The following is a 14,756-nucleotide window of genomic DNA, read 5'->3' on the forward strand; positions in this document are numbered from 1 at the left end:
TTAATAAAAGGGGAATATAGTTGGGAGGGGGATGGGGGAGTCCCAGAAAGTTGGAAATGAAAGTAAGGTTTTAAGTGTGTTTTATTTTTCTTTTTTCTTTGTATTTCTATCTTTTGTGTTTTGGAAACTTTAATAAATATGATTTTTTAAAAAAAGAAGAAAAGGATAGAAGGATATTTGTTCCTGCAGCAGCAAAGAGCCTGAATGCTTTGTGATGTTTGCTCATCTATCAATCAGCTGGGATTAAATTGACATGTAGGCAGGTGGGATTGTAGCATTTGTTAAGATTTACATTAAAAAAAAGATGGGAAGGAAATAACAGCTTGCAGTAGCCAACACATGGCAGTTCTAAAGCTACCCTGTGGGGAAAACACATCAGGAACATGCTTTCATCTGGTCAGGAAAAAACAGTAAGTGATGAATGCAGGTTTTCATTCATTCTGTGCCTGAGAGTGCCTCTGTTTTGAAGCTGGAGGAGATGGAGAAACCTTTTCTCATCCAACTGCCAACACTTTGGGCTCTTTTGAACACAAGTTCCCAGAAGATGGCAGCAGAGCACTTTTCATTCAAACTCACCTTGATGCATATGGAATAGGATATTACAAATGCTGGAATGTTTTCCTTCTAAAACCATCAAGGTTTCCCCAAACAACTTCCAACACATCTCTGATTTCTCACATTAAAAATATAATTATGCAAAGTCATTGTGGCATCTAAAAAAAAAGCTGATACTTTTTCTTTTGCAAACTGCCCAGAGAAATAAAATATAAATACAACAAAGAAACAAATAAATGTGAAAGAAACAAACCTCAAATCTTGATTTATGCCTATTACTGAGATTTAAGCAAAATAAACAAGCTTCCATCATTTTTAATTGATTTGCCTAATTTATTTCAAGTCCAGAAACATGAGCTTCTTGGCTGAGGATTCAAGATCCCTCACTGTAGAACTGACCTAGAGATGGGGGAGATATCCAATTCAGTTTGCATTTAATGGAACACGTTCCTAATTTGGACTTTTCAAAACAACGAGAGAACTGAAACGCAGCCATCCTTTGACATTCACACCTCTCTGAAATTTGCAAAGCAGTTGTCCAGGGCACCAGGGGTAGGGATCCATTAGAACTCCAGGTGTTGCTGAACAACAACTCCCATCAGCCCCAACAAGCATGGCCATTGGCAAGGGATGACGGGAGTTGCAGTTCAGCAGCATCTGGAAGGCCAAAGGATCCTCACGTGATGTAGATCATAGCGTAGATAACACTGAACTAGATGGACCAATGGTCCATCTCAGTATAAGGCAACTTCCTATGTTTCTATGGGAGAGACAGTGTGTTTTACAGTTGCCTTCTATGGCTCTCTATCTTCTTTCAAGCATGGGTGTCATTCTGAGAGAGGAAGGGGCACCCCCCTCCCCTGCATTTCAGACCACAGTTATTTCATCAGGAGCACATCTATCACTAGTTAGATCATTGGTTCTACAGGCAGAGGGCCACTTTTCATATAACTTTTTTTTAGGTGTACACCTGAAATGTTTTATGCACACAGCTAGAAATCTTAACATATAAATGTGAAAAACTCATGAGGACATACGAATTCTGCAGGGATGCTGAGCTTGTCAGGCATCCCAAACTGACCAAGCTCCATGTTCAGGTTTGCTGCTGTGTAACGTGTGAAATGGGCCTGAGCAGCTATGGATATTGATAGGTAACTGATTGGCCCAGGTGAACGCGCATTCCTTTGCTTCATTCCTTTGCTTTCCTGTGCCTGTCTTCCTGTGCTGATAACATTGTTGTAGTTACAGTAAGGTGTAAGAAGAAGAAAAATGATCACAACAAACAAATGCTCTTAAAATATGCTTTCCCACAACACATATTTAAATATATAGTCAAGCAGCAAGGCTTTGGACCTTGCAAAATGTTATATCTTCCCCTAGCCTCCCAAGGTTTAGACCATATTTTCTGCGTCAGTCACCCGAATCCTATTTTAAGGCTGGTCACCTCTAAGACTAGAGGCAATCTTGCCAATGTTTGTCATACTCAGAAGAGATCCACTGATGTTAATGAACTTCAGTGACTTACCCATTCATTTCAATAGGTCTACTCTGAATATGACTTAAGTTGGCTATCACCTTATATGTCTCTGGCTTGTCTGATACCTTACATACTGTTAGTAGCAAACAATGCTATTGGGGAGGGGGTGGGAAACTATAAGGGGGTGGTAAAATCTATTGTCTTATTGTTCCAGCAAGGATGGTCTCAAGGGGGAGCAATTTAAAGATATTATCCAATCCAGGGAATTCCCATAAAGGATATTTAATTTGGCTGGCAATGTTATGAAAGATTGGCAGGCCGGTATGTTATGTGCTGGTGGATAAAATATTGCTCCATTGTATTCCTTTCAAACCAAATCAGCAGGAGAAACTTACCTTCAGTCTCTTGTCAGCAATTCATTGACCGGCTTCTATTACCATTTTGATTCTGCTTTTCATTGCGTTTATGACACTCCCTAAATATTTATTAGCTTTCACACTGATTATAGGAGTCAGTCAATTTTACCTGTTACTTACTGGGCCAGTTCAAAAACCATTAGCATAGGAGGCATGAGCAAAATGCAATAAAGATTCTCATGGTAGATTGCAAAGACAGCTTAACCCTAACACTTAAAGATGCAGCTGATTAAAAAGAGCACCAAATGGGTAATTCTGCACTTTAAATAAATAGGGGTGTGTGTGTGTGTGTGTGTGTGTGTGTGTGTGTGTGTGTGTGTGTTTAAGTGTAGGCTCCTGCAGGTGCTGGAAGCATGTGATGGGACTGCCTCTTGTGTGGAAGCAAAGGTGGGTTATAGGTTTGTTTTCCTTCTTGTATTTTGTGTACTCATTTTGGGTATTTTTGGGTGAACCACCCTGTGATCTCCAGATAAAGGGTGGTATACAAATTTACAGAAGAAGAAGAAGAAATGCTTACACGCTCCATGCAGAGGCACTGGAAGACAGGACAATGAAGCTGGGAGCAGACCCAGCAGACCCTTTCTATACATAGGAGGGGTCATAATAGAAAGGCCGATGATTTCACAACCTGTGGAAAATGAAGAATGGCATGATACAATCTCTGTGTGTGCTTGCTGGGAACCATCAACTCTCCTTTCTCTGCTGGCCACATATCCAGGGCACAGGTTCTGATGACCTGCCTCTATTGTATGTACCAGCAGAGGCACTATTGTGTTGCACAGGTAGTCTGCATGACTTGTGGAGAGCTGAGTGGACTTAACCATTCCGGTGCACATCTAGGGCTAGTCCACATGCCACACATTTCTTATGGGGGTCATTCCACGCCAAATCACCTGGTTTAATACTCGACCATGCTCTCACGTCTCAGATTTTCTGCAACAACAAGAAAATATTTATGTGTAGATACTTATGAGATAACCTCAAATTAAATTTTAAAGATTTTTTGGTCCAAAATTGGGTGTAGGAGAATTTTTTAAAAATTTCAACTTTTGCACAATTTAGGCTAATGCAATTTCTGCGTCTGTTTAGAGAAAACCTCCTGTTCTGCTTATTCTTCAACCAATTGGGCTTATTTTGGTATCAAAATAAAGCTAATTTTGGTCTCTTTCAAAATAAGGTATAAAAATGGTATGAAGTGCCACAGAAAAGGGTCACCAACCATTCAAAGTGAATTTTAGTCATTTTCTACCTTGGTATGTTCAATAGGCCATAGCGCGCAAACCACAACTAACACATATCTCATACTTTTTTTGTAGAATGGGCAAACCATGTACTTGTTATGTTTTAAAAACAAGAAGGGTGTCTTTTGTAGTTATAAAATATTTTTTAAAAATTAAGTTTTGTTAATGATTTAATAAAAACAAAAGAAATATTGCAAAATTGTAGTGCAAATTTCTTGCTATATGGCCTCTGTGAGTAGAGAAAAATCAGAGTATACCTTTAGAAAGTAAAAATAAAATACTGGCGTTTCAAGCCATTTGAACATAAAAATGAGTGCTCTTCCCATATGTGAAACTGTACACACCATCTCCTGCATGGAACAAATATCCACATAGGAAATTCACTTGAGGACATGAGCTACCATCTCTCTCTATTTGATCTGACTGGCCAGCAAAACTGCCCTGTCGCTTATGCACTAACACACGTCTGCTTCTCACATGAAAATTCTGTTGATGATACCAAGCCTTACATATGAGTTTGTTGGATATTCTCTGGGCGTGTGAGAATCATTTGTTCCAGAAACAAAGAAGTTTCAAGAAGCAGGAGAAGGCTGAGATTGTTTTGTCTACCCAAGGACATTTTCTGTGGGAACTGTTCTTTGGACATGTGCAGTATGACAGGAAGCGCTGATAACAATAGTTCTGTGTAACTTGTTGTGAGTCTCTTGCTTGCGCCATGCAGTGAGAGAAGTAGAGAGAGAGTCATGGACTCTTGTTGGACTCTATGCATGCCTTGACCATGGCAGTGGTGAATGTCTGTACATATTTGCTACCAATATGCTTTTATGCCTGTCAAGTAAACCTCTACACTTGACTGAATCTTTACAGCATCCATGAGTGTTTCTTGCCTTACACTTGCCTTCTTGTACCTTCAACCCCGAGGAAGCTTCCAAGGAAGGAGCTGTGCTGAGATGTAACTCTGCTGAGTATGGATACTAGGACACACGTGCAGCAAATGTGACGCAGGACCCAATCCTTTTAAATCACCCATCAGAGGTTGATGGATTGATCCAACAGAGTTTAACATGTTATCAGTAATGTACAGATGGACACATGCTACAAGTGCCTGGAAGCCAATCCCAACTGCTGAGAGAAATGATACAAGCCTAGACACACGTGTTGCAAAGCACATGTGCCTCTGTGCATGACTCACAAAAGTGTGGCATTTGCCACAGTTCCCAGTGGTGGTGGTGGTGAGATGGCATTTTGCCACCGAGTCACATGGAGCAAACAGCTCAGCAAAGCCATTCAAAAAACCAATGAGACTGATTATACACGTCTTAGCCGACTGGGTTATCTATAAAATTTTCATTAAAATCTCAAGTGTTAAATTTATTTCCTTGCTTTGTCACAGTTTTCTTTAGTCGATAGCGATAATTACGGCATTAGAGATTAAATGAACCTCATATGCTACATCTTTGGGGCCTCCTAGGAGACTCGGAAAAGTGATTTAGGGAAAGTGCAGTTGCTGTTGCTCCTAATCGAGTTACAGTAATTGTCACCTATAATTTTGGCTCGACTGTTGTGTGTTTAATCAGAAGCTTTACCAAGGGATCCTTTGCCACAGAGTTCCCCCTTATCACCACATGCACACACACGCACATTCCCTTTTTCAAGAACGAGCCCCCTTCAAAAGAAGCAAATCCGCACTTGCTGTCCTGCTGATAAGCTGGCTTTTCCCTCCAATTTAAAGACAGGGAAGTAAGATGTGGACAGTCCAAAGGCTAAACTCACTTAGTGGTTTCCAGCAGATCATAATCTAGAGCGACAGCGGAGGGTTTTAAGTGCCCAAATATCATCTCAGAATTGACAGGCAAAATGCGGAAGGGCAGCACAGGTTGTTTAAAGAGCCATACAATGAGGAGAACTTTGGGCCCTGCTGGGGTGCTTGTCACGAGACAATCATATTCTGATAACCGCTTTTCTGTGTATGAGAACCACCTGCTTTAATTGCAGAAATGGAGATTTTGGCCTGCTCAGACCAAGAAGCTGATTTAGCTGTGAGGGCTTTTATCAGGCTTGGTCTGTGAGGTCAGCTGACTGCATTCATGCCAGAAGAATGGTAGCCTAGAGGGTATACTTGTTCCAGAGATCCTGAACTGCCTGGCTTGTGGGGATCCAAACGCTGGTGGTGCCAGCAGTATGGTTAATGCGCTGCTGCTCATATATATGTTGTGAGACTGCAGCTCCCATCATCCCTGACCAGTGGCCATGCTGGCAGGTACTGATGGGAGTTGGAGTCCCACAACATCTGGAAGGCCACAGGTTAGGCACCTCTGTGCTAAGGACCAGGCTGGGAGGCTCTGCTCCTTGGTGCCTTATGCAACCTTATAACTGAGCGTGGTGAGGATAGAGAGTCTTGCAGTTGGCATTCGGTCCTATCCCCCATTATCAACTTTTACCGCTCCTCGCTTTCTTCATCTGAAACACAAAGAGCATCTTCAGTGCAGAACTTGTGCTACAACTGTACGAATCAAAGCAAGTGCCAATTAGAGCAGGATCGGAGCTGCTTGTAGGAGGCCAAGCGATCCTAGGTTTTCAGGAGTAAAGAGAATTGAAAATCCATGTTGGGGGACTCTTGCATGTCTCTCTTCCCACTTCAGCTCTAACTGGAATCTGTATTTGCACCAGGTTTGAAGCTTCAATCATATGCAAAATAACCGAAAAGAAACAATAACCTGCCCTTGAATAATTCATGCTATTTGTGAGACACTTTAAAAGCTTCCCTCTTAAATCGCAGATTAGCATTTTTGTTGCTTTCCTAATCAAAGGGTGTTTTTTTTTAAACAATTCCCAGTGCTTCTAAGATGTATTTCCACTATTTTGACTCTGGATTCGGTTTTCTGTCTCTTTTTTCTCCCCCTTTGTGGTTTGATTTGGCCTTTGGAAAAAGCCTCATCGCTTGTTCTGAAGCCCACAAAGTTCAAGAGCTTTCTGCTAAATGGTGAGTGCTTAAAAACACACACACACAAAAACACCACCAAGGAAGATATTCCCCAATTTGTAAAGAGTCCTTTTAAACTATGTGATTGAGTTTCCGTTACAGGATTTAGGCTGCAATCCAAAACACACTTATTTCGGAGTACGTTTCAATGAACTCAGCAGGGCCTACTTCTAAGTAGAACATAAGAAGTGGTTACTGGATCAGGCCAGTGGTCCATCTAGGACAGCATCCGCTTCTCACTGATGCCTATGGGAAGTGCACAAACAGGATCTGAGCAGAAGAGAGCCTCCCTGCCTCCTGTGTGTTCCAGCAACTGCTATCCAGAAGCATTGCTGCCTCCAGCTGTGGCAGCAGAGAACAGCTATCGTGGCTAGTAGCCACAGATAGCCTTATCCTTCGTGAATAAGTCTGATCCTCTTTCAAACCCACCCAAAGGCAGATCTACACTCATGGTTTATAACGTTAAAAATGTGTTGTTAAAATGTGACACTAGAGGGCACTGCAGAGCAGCAAGCCACTGGCCAAGGGAAACCGCAGTAAATGTTATAGAACATTATATCTAAGTAAAAGGTAAAGGTAAAGGACCCCTGGGCGGTTAAGTCCAGTCAAAGGCGACTCATCTCGCTTCAGGCTGAGGGAGCCTGCTTTTGTCCACAGAGAGCTTTCCAGGTCATGTGGCCAGCATGACTAAACCATTTCTGGCACAATGGAACACCATGATGGAAACCAGAGTGCACAGAAATGCTGTTTGCCTTCCCGTCACAATGGTACCTATTTATCTACTTGCCCTGACGTGCTTTCGAACTGCTAGGTTGGCAGGAGCTGGGACAGAGCAACGGGAGCTCACCCTGTTACAAGGATTTGAATTGCTGTCCTTCTGATAGGCAAGCCCAAGAGGCTCAGTGGTTTAGACCACAGCACCACCTGCTAATAATGTTATCTAAGAACTAATAACGTTTAAAAGATCAATGTGGATCCAGCCCAAATTGGTGGGCATCAATGCCCCTTCTGGGAGCGAATGCCATAGTTTAACTATGCACTGTTTGAAGAAGTGCTTTGTCCTGAATCTTCATTGTTCAGCTTCATTGGACGGCCCTATGTTTTAGTGTTATGAGATGCAGCTGGAGGGTACTTTTCTTAATCCATTATCTCCATACCATGTGTGGGTTTATATACATCTAGCACTCATTTAGGTGTTAGTTGCTTCCAGAAAAAAGATCTGTTTGCGACCTTGCTAACCCAGAAAAGTAAAGTGACCAAATTTGGGGTATTTATACCAGCACACAGTTATTTCCTGCCATTTTCATGGGAGAATCATGGGAGAATAGAAGCACCATTGTCCAATGATGTTCGTTGTTGACATTTGCTATTGTGTCACATCATGCCCGCCACTGTGAATGAAATTTAGCCTGATGTGCTGGTATCATCAGTCAAAAAGCCACATGATGCAATAGGTACTGCAGCGTGAAAGGATGTTAGGCAACAGGACAGAAGCCCTAGCGTTATCATCAGGGAAATGAATGCAATATTCCCCATGTTTGAATGCACCCTCAGGCACTGAAAAAGTGTACTTTCAGTGACTATATTGCTGCTCATCATATCTTATAGCTAAGACTATACAAAATGTCAGAAGAATGTTTCCCCCCCAGTCCAATAGTTTCTTTAGGCCAAAACATCAGACACAGCCAAAGAGCTTTCTAGCTCAGGGCATGATCCGAACAGAGGTTTCGTCTTCTGGGGCATGTGGTGTACAGTGAGCTGAATCTGCAGGTGTTTGGTCAACCAAGTCTGAGCCACTGCTACACCAAGGCCATGATGACAACTGAGCCAGGAGATTACAGACAGAATGATTTCCCCCCCAATACAACCCTATGCTAGAAACTTTGAAGCAAGTCCCACTGTTTTCAACATGGGGTTTACTTTGTGAGGAGCATGCTTCTCAGCCTTAAAATCTTAATAGCTGAAAAATTACAAGGTGAACAATCGTTAAAAAACCCCCACATCTTTCTTAAGTTGTTCAGGATTTTTTGTTCTCCTTTCTAAAAAAGGAAAACACAGAAAACACAGCCTGTTGGCTGTCAACATTTAGTGGGAGGGATTCAGTTGCATACGATTAAAATGAATTAATATACTCTGTTGCTCTGGCACAACAAATCCTCCCCCCCCTCCAATTACAGCTGTTTTAGGATTACTGGGAACATCCCTTCTACGTAATGCCAATGATTCATTCTACAACTATATGCCTTTATGACGACACTGAAAAATACATTTAACATGCTTTAATCATCCCTTCTTGCTTTTCTACATTCTGTCTCAGGAGTTTTCTGTTCTTCTTTTAAATTCTCTGTCCACTCATTTGAAAAGCAATAAAAATTATTTGAAAAGAAATTACATTTTGCCAGTCCTCGCAATCAAACTCAAGCCATTTCTTCCAGGGCTACAGAGCCTGGAGCTCTCCACATGTTGCTGGAGAACTTCCATTATTCCTGATCACTGGCCGTCTGTGCTGGGAATGATGGAAGGGCTACAAGTTCCTCACCCCTGATATCTACTCTCAGAGGCTAGCATGATTGCCTTAACACTGCCCTGAAACACTATTTACCACAAAAGATCACGACCTAAACGGAGGGCCCTTTTCAGTAATTTCAAGAATGGTGAAAAGGCCCGATGTAATAGACCTGCTTTGTTCTCTTCCCACAGAAAGAGGATTTGATTGAAAATGAAAGTTCGGCATGCCTGTCAGTATAATCCTATATAGCAAGCAAGGGTTGTTGACGATAACAGGGTACCAACACCAGTGCCATGAACAACATGACAGCATCACATTAAGGATGGGGGAATCTGTCATTAGGGAGGGGGAAGGGCCAGGGCCATAGCTCAGCGGTAGAGCATCTGCCTTGCAAGCAGGAGGTCCCAGGTTCCCAGGTTCAATCCCCAGCATCTCCAGGAGGGTTGGGAGAAACTCCTGCCTGAAATCCTGCAGAGCTGCTGGCAGCCAGAGTAGACAATACTGAGCTAGATGGACCAGAGGTCTGACTCAGTATAAAGCAGCTTCCTATGTTGCTATATTGATTTTGGTTTCTCTCAGTTTTGCGTTTTCCTAATCTGAAGTTCAGTTTTCCACATCCCATTTTATGCTTTCTTTATTTTTAAAGTCCTCATGAAAGTTCATCAGCATTTTTGCATGAATTTCTCCCAATACACACATTTTTGCAAAGCAATTTCCCGTAAGGCAATGCATTTTTAAACATGATTCTCATGAATATATGCACACACTGCCCTAGCATATGCATTTTTGTACACATTACTTGACTGGAGAGCTGCATTGCAACATTCAGAGAAGTTTGAATTGCCCAGAATGCACCTACCTAATTGCAAATTAGGTAGGTTTGTCTTTAGATGCAACTGAGCTGAATTTGACCCCCACCTCTGTGTCACATACAACTCAGCTATTATCTCTTTATCTCTTTAGGCTATAAAATAAAGGTCAGACGGAAAGAATTATGTGCCGAGCAGACTGTGTAGTCCTCTGTCCTGCTCCATCTCTCTGCTAAGGCTGTGGTAAAACCTTCCCCTTTGGCTCTTCCTCCAAAATATGAAAGCCCAGCTATGAGAAGTTTGCAGTTAAGCAGGCCTGAATTTTGTCCTTGCTGAAACAAGCATTCTTATCAAGGATGACTAGCCTGTGATCTTCCATTAACGAAACGAGGGCAAATTCTACTGACCTCATTAGGAAGGACCCAACCCAACCTTGTTGCATTAGGGATGTCCCCTTAATGAGAAGACAGGCCCTGGCAGACTGAGCAGATGAGACCAACAGTGGGTCCAACGGTCAAGAAGGTGGTTTCTGGATGTGCTGTAGAGGGAAGTGAGGGGCAGATGGGGCTTGTCAGCCTGGGAAGGTAGCCCAACTAGGAGAAGGAAAACTCTGGTCCAAACCTCTGCTGCCTTCCACGATATCTTCGGGAGAAGAAAAGGCTAAGGAGTAAACTTCACACAAATCCAGAGTGGAGTCTCAAAGAGAGTTGGATGGCGCCTTGTACGCCTCCCTCTGGCACCCCCTGCAACCAAGCTGATGCCAAACATATTGTTCTGCTGTCCTTTGGACCACATCACCTAGGCTGAGAGGGGGGCTCTTGCTGTATGGGAAGCCCAGGACCTCCACACACACTGCCCCACACACTGCCCAGGCTTGCGCCCCGGGGAGGTCACTTTGGTGCTGCTAAGGCAGTGATTTGACTTCACTGCCAGAGGCTGACTTCATTGTCTCTTGAGACAGACAGATGCCAACAACATTGGAAGGACCATAGCTCAGTGCAGGAGCACACAGAAGATGCCTGGTTCAACTCCCTAGGTAGTGCTGGGAAAGACTTGCCTGAAATGCTGGACAGCTGCTGCCAGTCTGGGCAGACAATGCTGAGCTAGATGGGCCAGTGGAGGCTGGTTCTTGAGGGCACATTGGCTGCTCCCCCCCCCACTCTGTCTGCCCTCAGCCAGCCCCCATCCGCCTGCCTTCTTACAACCCGTCAGCAAGAAGCTCTGCCTACCTTTGACTCTCCACCTACTGTTGGCCTCCTTGCCTTCTGCCCTACCAGTCTCAATAGGCACCAGCCCCCACTGAGCGTAAGGCAGCTTTCCCAGCAGGGTGGGGGAATTACTGACTGGCAATTCCAGCCAGCGACAGCATTGTTCAAAACTCTTCTGTTAGAACTGCAGCTCATTCTGCCTTCCCAGCTCGCCCAATGACAATCTGCTGCTCACACACTGACAGGCTGCTGAAATGATAGCTCAGGATTTCACATGCGGGTGCACCGTAGTCACAGGGGAGTTCTTTTTTTTTATTCCCGTTCCACTATTAGGTTTCAAACTTCCCCACTGAGTGGATATCCTCAAGCCATGCTAGGTATGCTTAGTTATGCATTGAACTTACAGAGTGGAACTAATCCAGCAATTCAGCTTCAGATACAGAACAAAGGGAAATAAGCCCAGTATCAGGTGAATGTTCAAGGCTTTGCAAAGCAAAGGCGAAACAGAGTTCTAACCACACACACTTTGCCTATCTGCAAGCAGCTCAGCTAACGGGGTGGGTGATCAGAACTGTGCCACAACTGTCCTATGTTCAGTTTGGTGCCCTTTCTAAATGTTAGGAACCTTTCCCTCTGTAGCTACTATATATTTTGGAAATAGGTTTGTCTGTCTGTCAGTCTGTTCTCCATTGACTTGTCCCCCTCTTGAGATATTGTCATCTAGCTTGGCAAAACACTTCCCAAGGTCGCAGCAGCAGATGTTTACGTTTGGATGCCGCGCACCATTTTGAATCAATATGGTGGACCAAAACATGACTTTGGTTTGACATTGCCTGGCTTTTGGCGTGATAGGTCCAACTGGTACATCACACTACATATATATTTTTTAAATCACAATATTTTATGGTTTCTGCAAATGCCCAGGCAGAGTTGGGGACTCCCTGCTGATTTAATAATACAACAGAGTTGCCTAAAAGATGAGGAGATGGAAACCCTCTCCAGGCATTATCAATACAGGGCAAGAAACATGTGGGGGCAGCAGCAAAGATGACTGTGGTAACTCTACCTCATGCCTTTTTATTATTATTTACTGAAATGATTTATATGCCGCCCAACTACAATAGCCTCTGAGCAGTTTATTAAGATATGATACAAAAAATAAAAATAAGTTAAAACTTTAAAATCGAACTCCCTGGAATAATAATTTTATGTCTTCCGTACGCACCAGAAGTGCAACCAGAAGGGGGCCTGTCTGAGCTCAGCTAGAAGGGAGTTCCCTTAAATTGAGCCCCCAAGTCTAAACACATGGCTCCTGGTGGTCCAAACCATCAACCCCAACCATGAATGCCTTAAAGACTTCAGTGATTGGGCAGGGATATTTCTGTTTGTTAGGGGCTCCCCGTTTGGAACCCTGCTAAGAAAGACTACCTGCTTCACCCACTCACCTGCCCTAAGTTGGAAGGCAATAGAAGCACCTCCCTCTCACTCCTGCTCACGTGTTGCCTTCCTCACATCTTGAAGAGAGTGTGCTTGTTCTGGAGGATGAATCCGCACATGGATATAAAGGTGTTAAGGTCAGTTTATTTATATACCACTTTTGCACAGCGAACTCTGCCCAAGCAAGGTCACATCAGAAGGAGCACAGGAAGCTGCCTTACAGTGAGTCAGTCCAGGGGTCCCTCCCATCTATTCCCAATCCATATCTCTTTCATCTGCCTTACCCGTAAATCCTTTTTTTCTGTTTCCCCATTAATCTGCATGAAAATTGCACACAATAGTCCATATTTAATACAAATTTAAAACATGCTTTTCTAAGTGTTTTCACTCTATTATTATTATTATTATTATTATTATTATTATTATTATTATTATTTTACACATTGTATTTTTTTGTGGGAGGCTGAAAAATCCACTTGAACATCTGGGAAGTGTGACAGTCATGGAAAATTATGCATTAATCTGGGAGGTGCGGATCAGATCAGCTGGAATTCGCCAAGATAAAGTTCTTCAAACATCAAGGTGCTGCTGTCTTTGGAGGACACCTGAGAGCTGTGCTACTTTTGCCCTGTCCAGGAATGCCCTGTGGAAAGTTCCATTATGCAAGCATAAATCCTTGCACTGACAGGATGCATTATTTTGACAATGCCCTGAGTTTCTATTCCCCATAGCTTCAGGGGGAGGGGGAAAACCCCCTTAAACCTTAAAATATATGCAGCTTTTAGAGAACCTGCGCTTGTAGCATCCCTGCCCGCTCCCCCTAATTAAAGATAAATATACAATTGTTTTCTCATTGTACAATCTGCAGTGCCTTTGAAGCAGCAGAACCAGTCTGACCGCACACACAAGTCAAGGAGGCTTTCTACAGAAGAAAGCACACCCATATTTAGTCTCCTTTCAAATCAAGCCTGAAATCCATTTTGAAGATAATCCTTTCCAGATTGTACAAAACCTGGGTTTTATTCTTAGTGCTGAAATAGCAAGGTTTTAGAGGTCGCATTTGCTCATTTGGGTGGCTCCTTTAAATTAGTGGTGGAAATACATAAAACCAATGAAGGTTGACTGTGCGCATAAAGGAAATGTAGGCTCTATAAAATAAAGAATGCCTCTTCTTCATCACCACAGCATCATCTGAAGGCTATGGGCACCGTGTTAAAAAAATGCCTGCTGAATGCAATCCCTATGACATAATCAATAATCACATAAAATGTCTTGGCAAAAGCTATTTCAATAACTTCATCAGCTGGCTTTTTGATGCCCTACTGATCCAAATTCAACCCCTGTGGGAAACCCTAGGAGTTGAGCCAGGCATGGATTTGGCTAGAGGCACTGGAATAAAATGGAATGAGGAAATAAAGTAATTTAATTGCTTTGGCTTTCCAGCGCAGGAGATCTGTATTTAAGCCACAACCAAGGCACTCATTTATTCCCTCTGTGGATTCCCCACTGCAAATGCAGAGCAAATATCTTGTCGGTCTGTACTGCAGTCTATGGTGCTGCTATTTTTAGAAAATGTTGCTTGGCTTGACTTATGGCTAGTAGTGACTGGTGTGTAAAATTGGCTCTTTCAGATCAGCTTGCCCCAGCATGTCACTGGATCCTAGGGCTTGTCCAAATGACCCGTTTATTGAGCATTCATCCTGATTTGCTTGCACAAAGCTTACGCAGATGTTAGATGATATCCAGTATTTTATTGAGCGTTCATTCTGATTTGTTTGTGAGAGTTATATAGCCATGAGCATTGATCTTGATCTGTTTGCAGGGTGTTTATGCATCTTCCCATAAAATATTCATTCATCCCACACTCTTCAGTGCCTTTCCTAACTGCAAAAAGTCCTTTTAAAAAGTGGATTTGTTCTAGGATGACAGAGCACTTTAATCCACTTTAATTGTGCAATGCTAAATTTCCAGCATGCCCTTGAATACCCCCCTGAAAATAGTGGCAGCCTGGAAACACGCCTAATTTTCTAGAATTGGAAAGTCATTTTTTCACAGGTTCAGTGTGGACCACAGATCTGCATCAGAGAATATCCAGCTCTGATGCAATTCAACAAAACCTAG

The 14,756-nt window shown here is 42.9% G+C and overlaps 1 long non-coding RNA gene across 4 annotated transcripts in view; it reads right to left on the minus strand.

Annotated features, from left to right (window-relative positions):
- Positions 1 to 299: 299 nt before the first annotated feature.
- LOC308581689 overlaps positions 300 to 14,756 on the minus strand; it is a 31,812-nt gene continuing 17,355 nt past the window's right edge. For 2 of the 4 annotated variants that reach the window (XR_014005160.1, XR_014005161.1), the window contains exons 4-6: positions 12,644 to 12,733; positions 2,966 to 3,381; positions 300 to 1,774 (exon numbers count right to left, since the gene is read on the minus strand). This is a non-coding gene — a long non-coding RNA (uncharacterized lncRNA). The remainder of the gene's footprint in view (positions 1,775 to 2,965; positions 3,382 to 12,643; positions 12,734 to 14,756) is intronic. The other 2 variants (XR_014005162.1, XR_014005163.1) reach the window with 2 other exon arrangements.

Source organism: Podarcis bocagei, assembly GCF_964188305.1.
Source record: "Podarcis bocagei genome assembly, chromosome: 2".
Taxonomy (NCBI): Eukaryota; Metazoa; Chordata; class Lepidosauria; order Squamata; family Lacertidae; genus Podarcis; species Podarcis bocagei.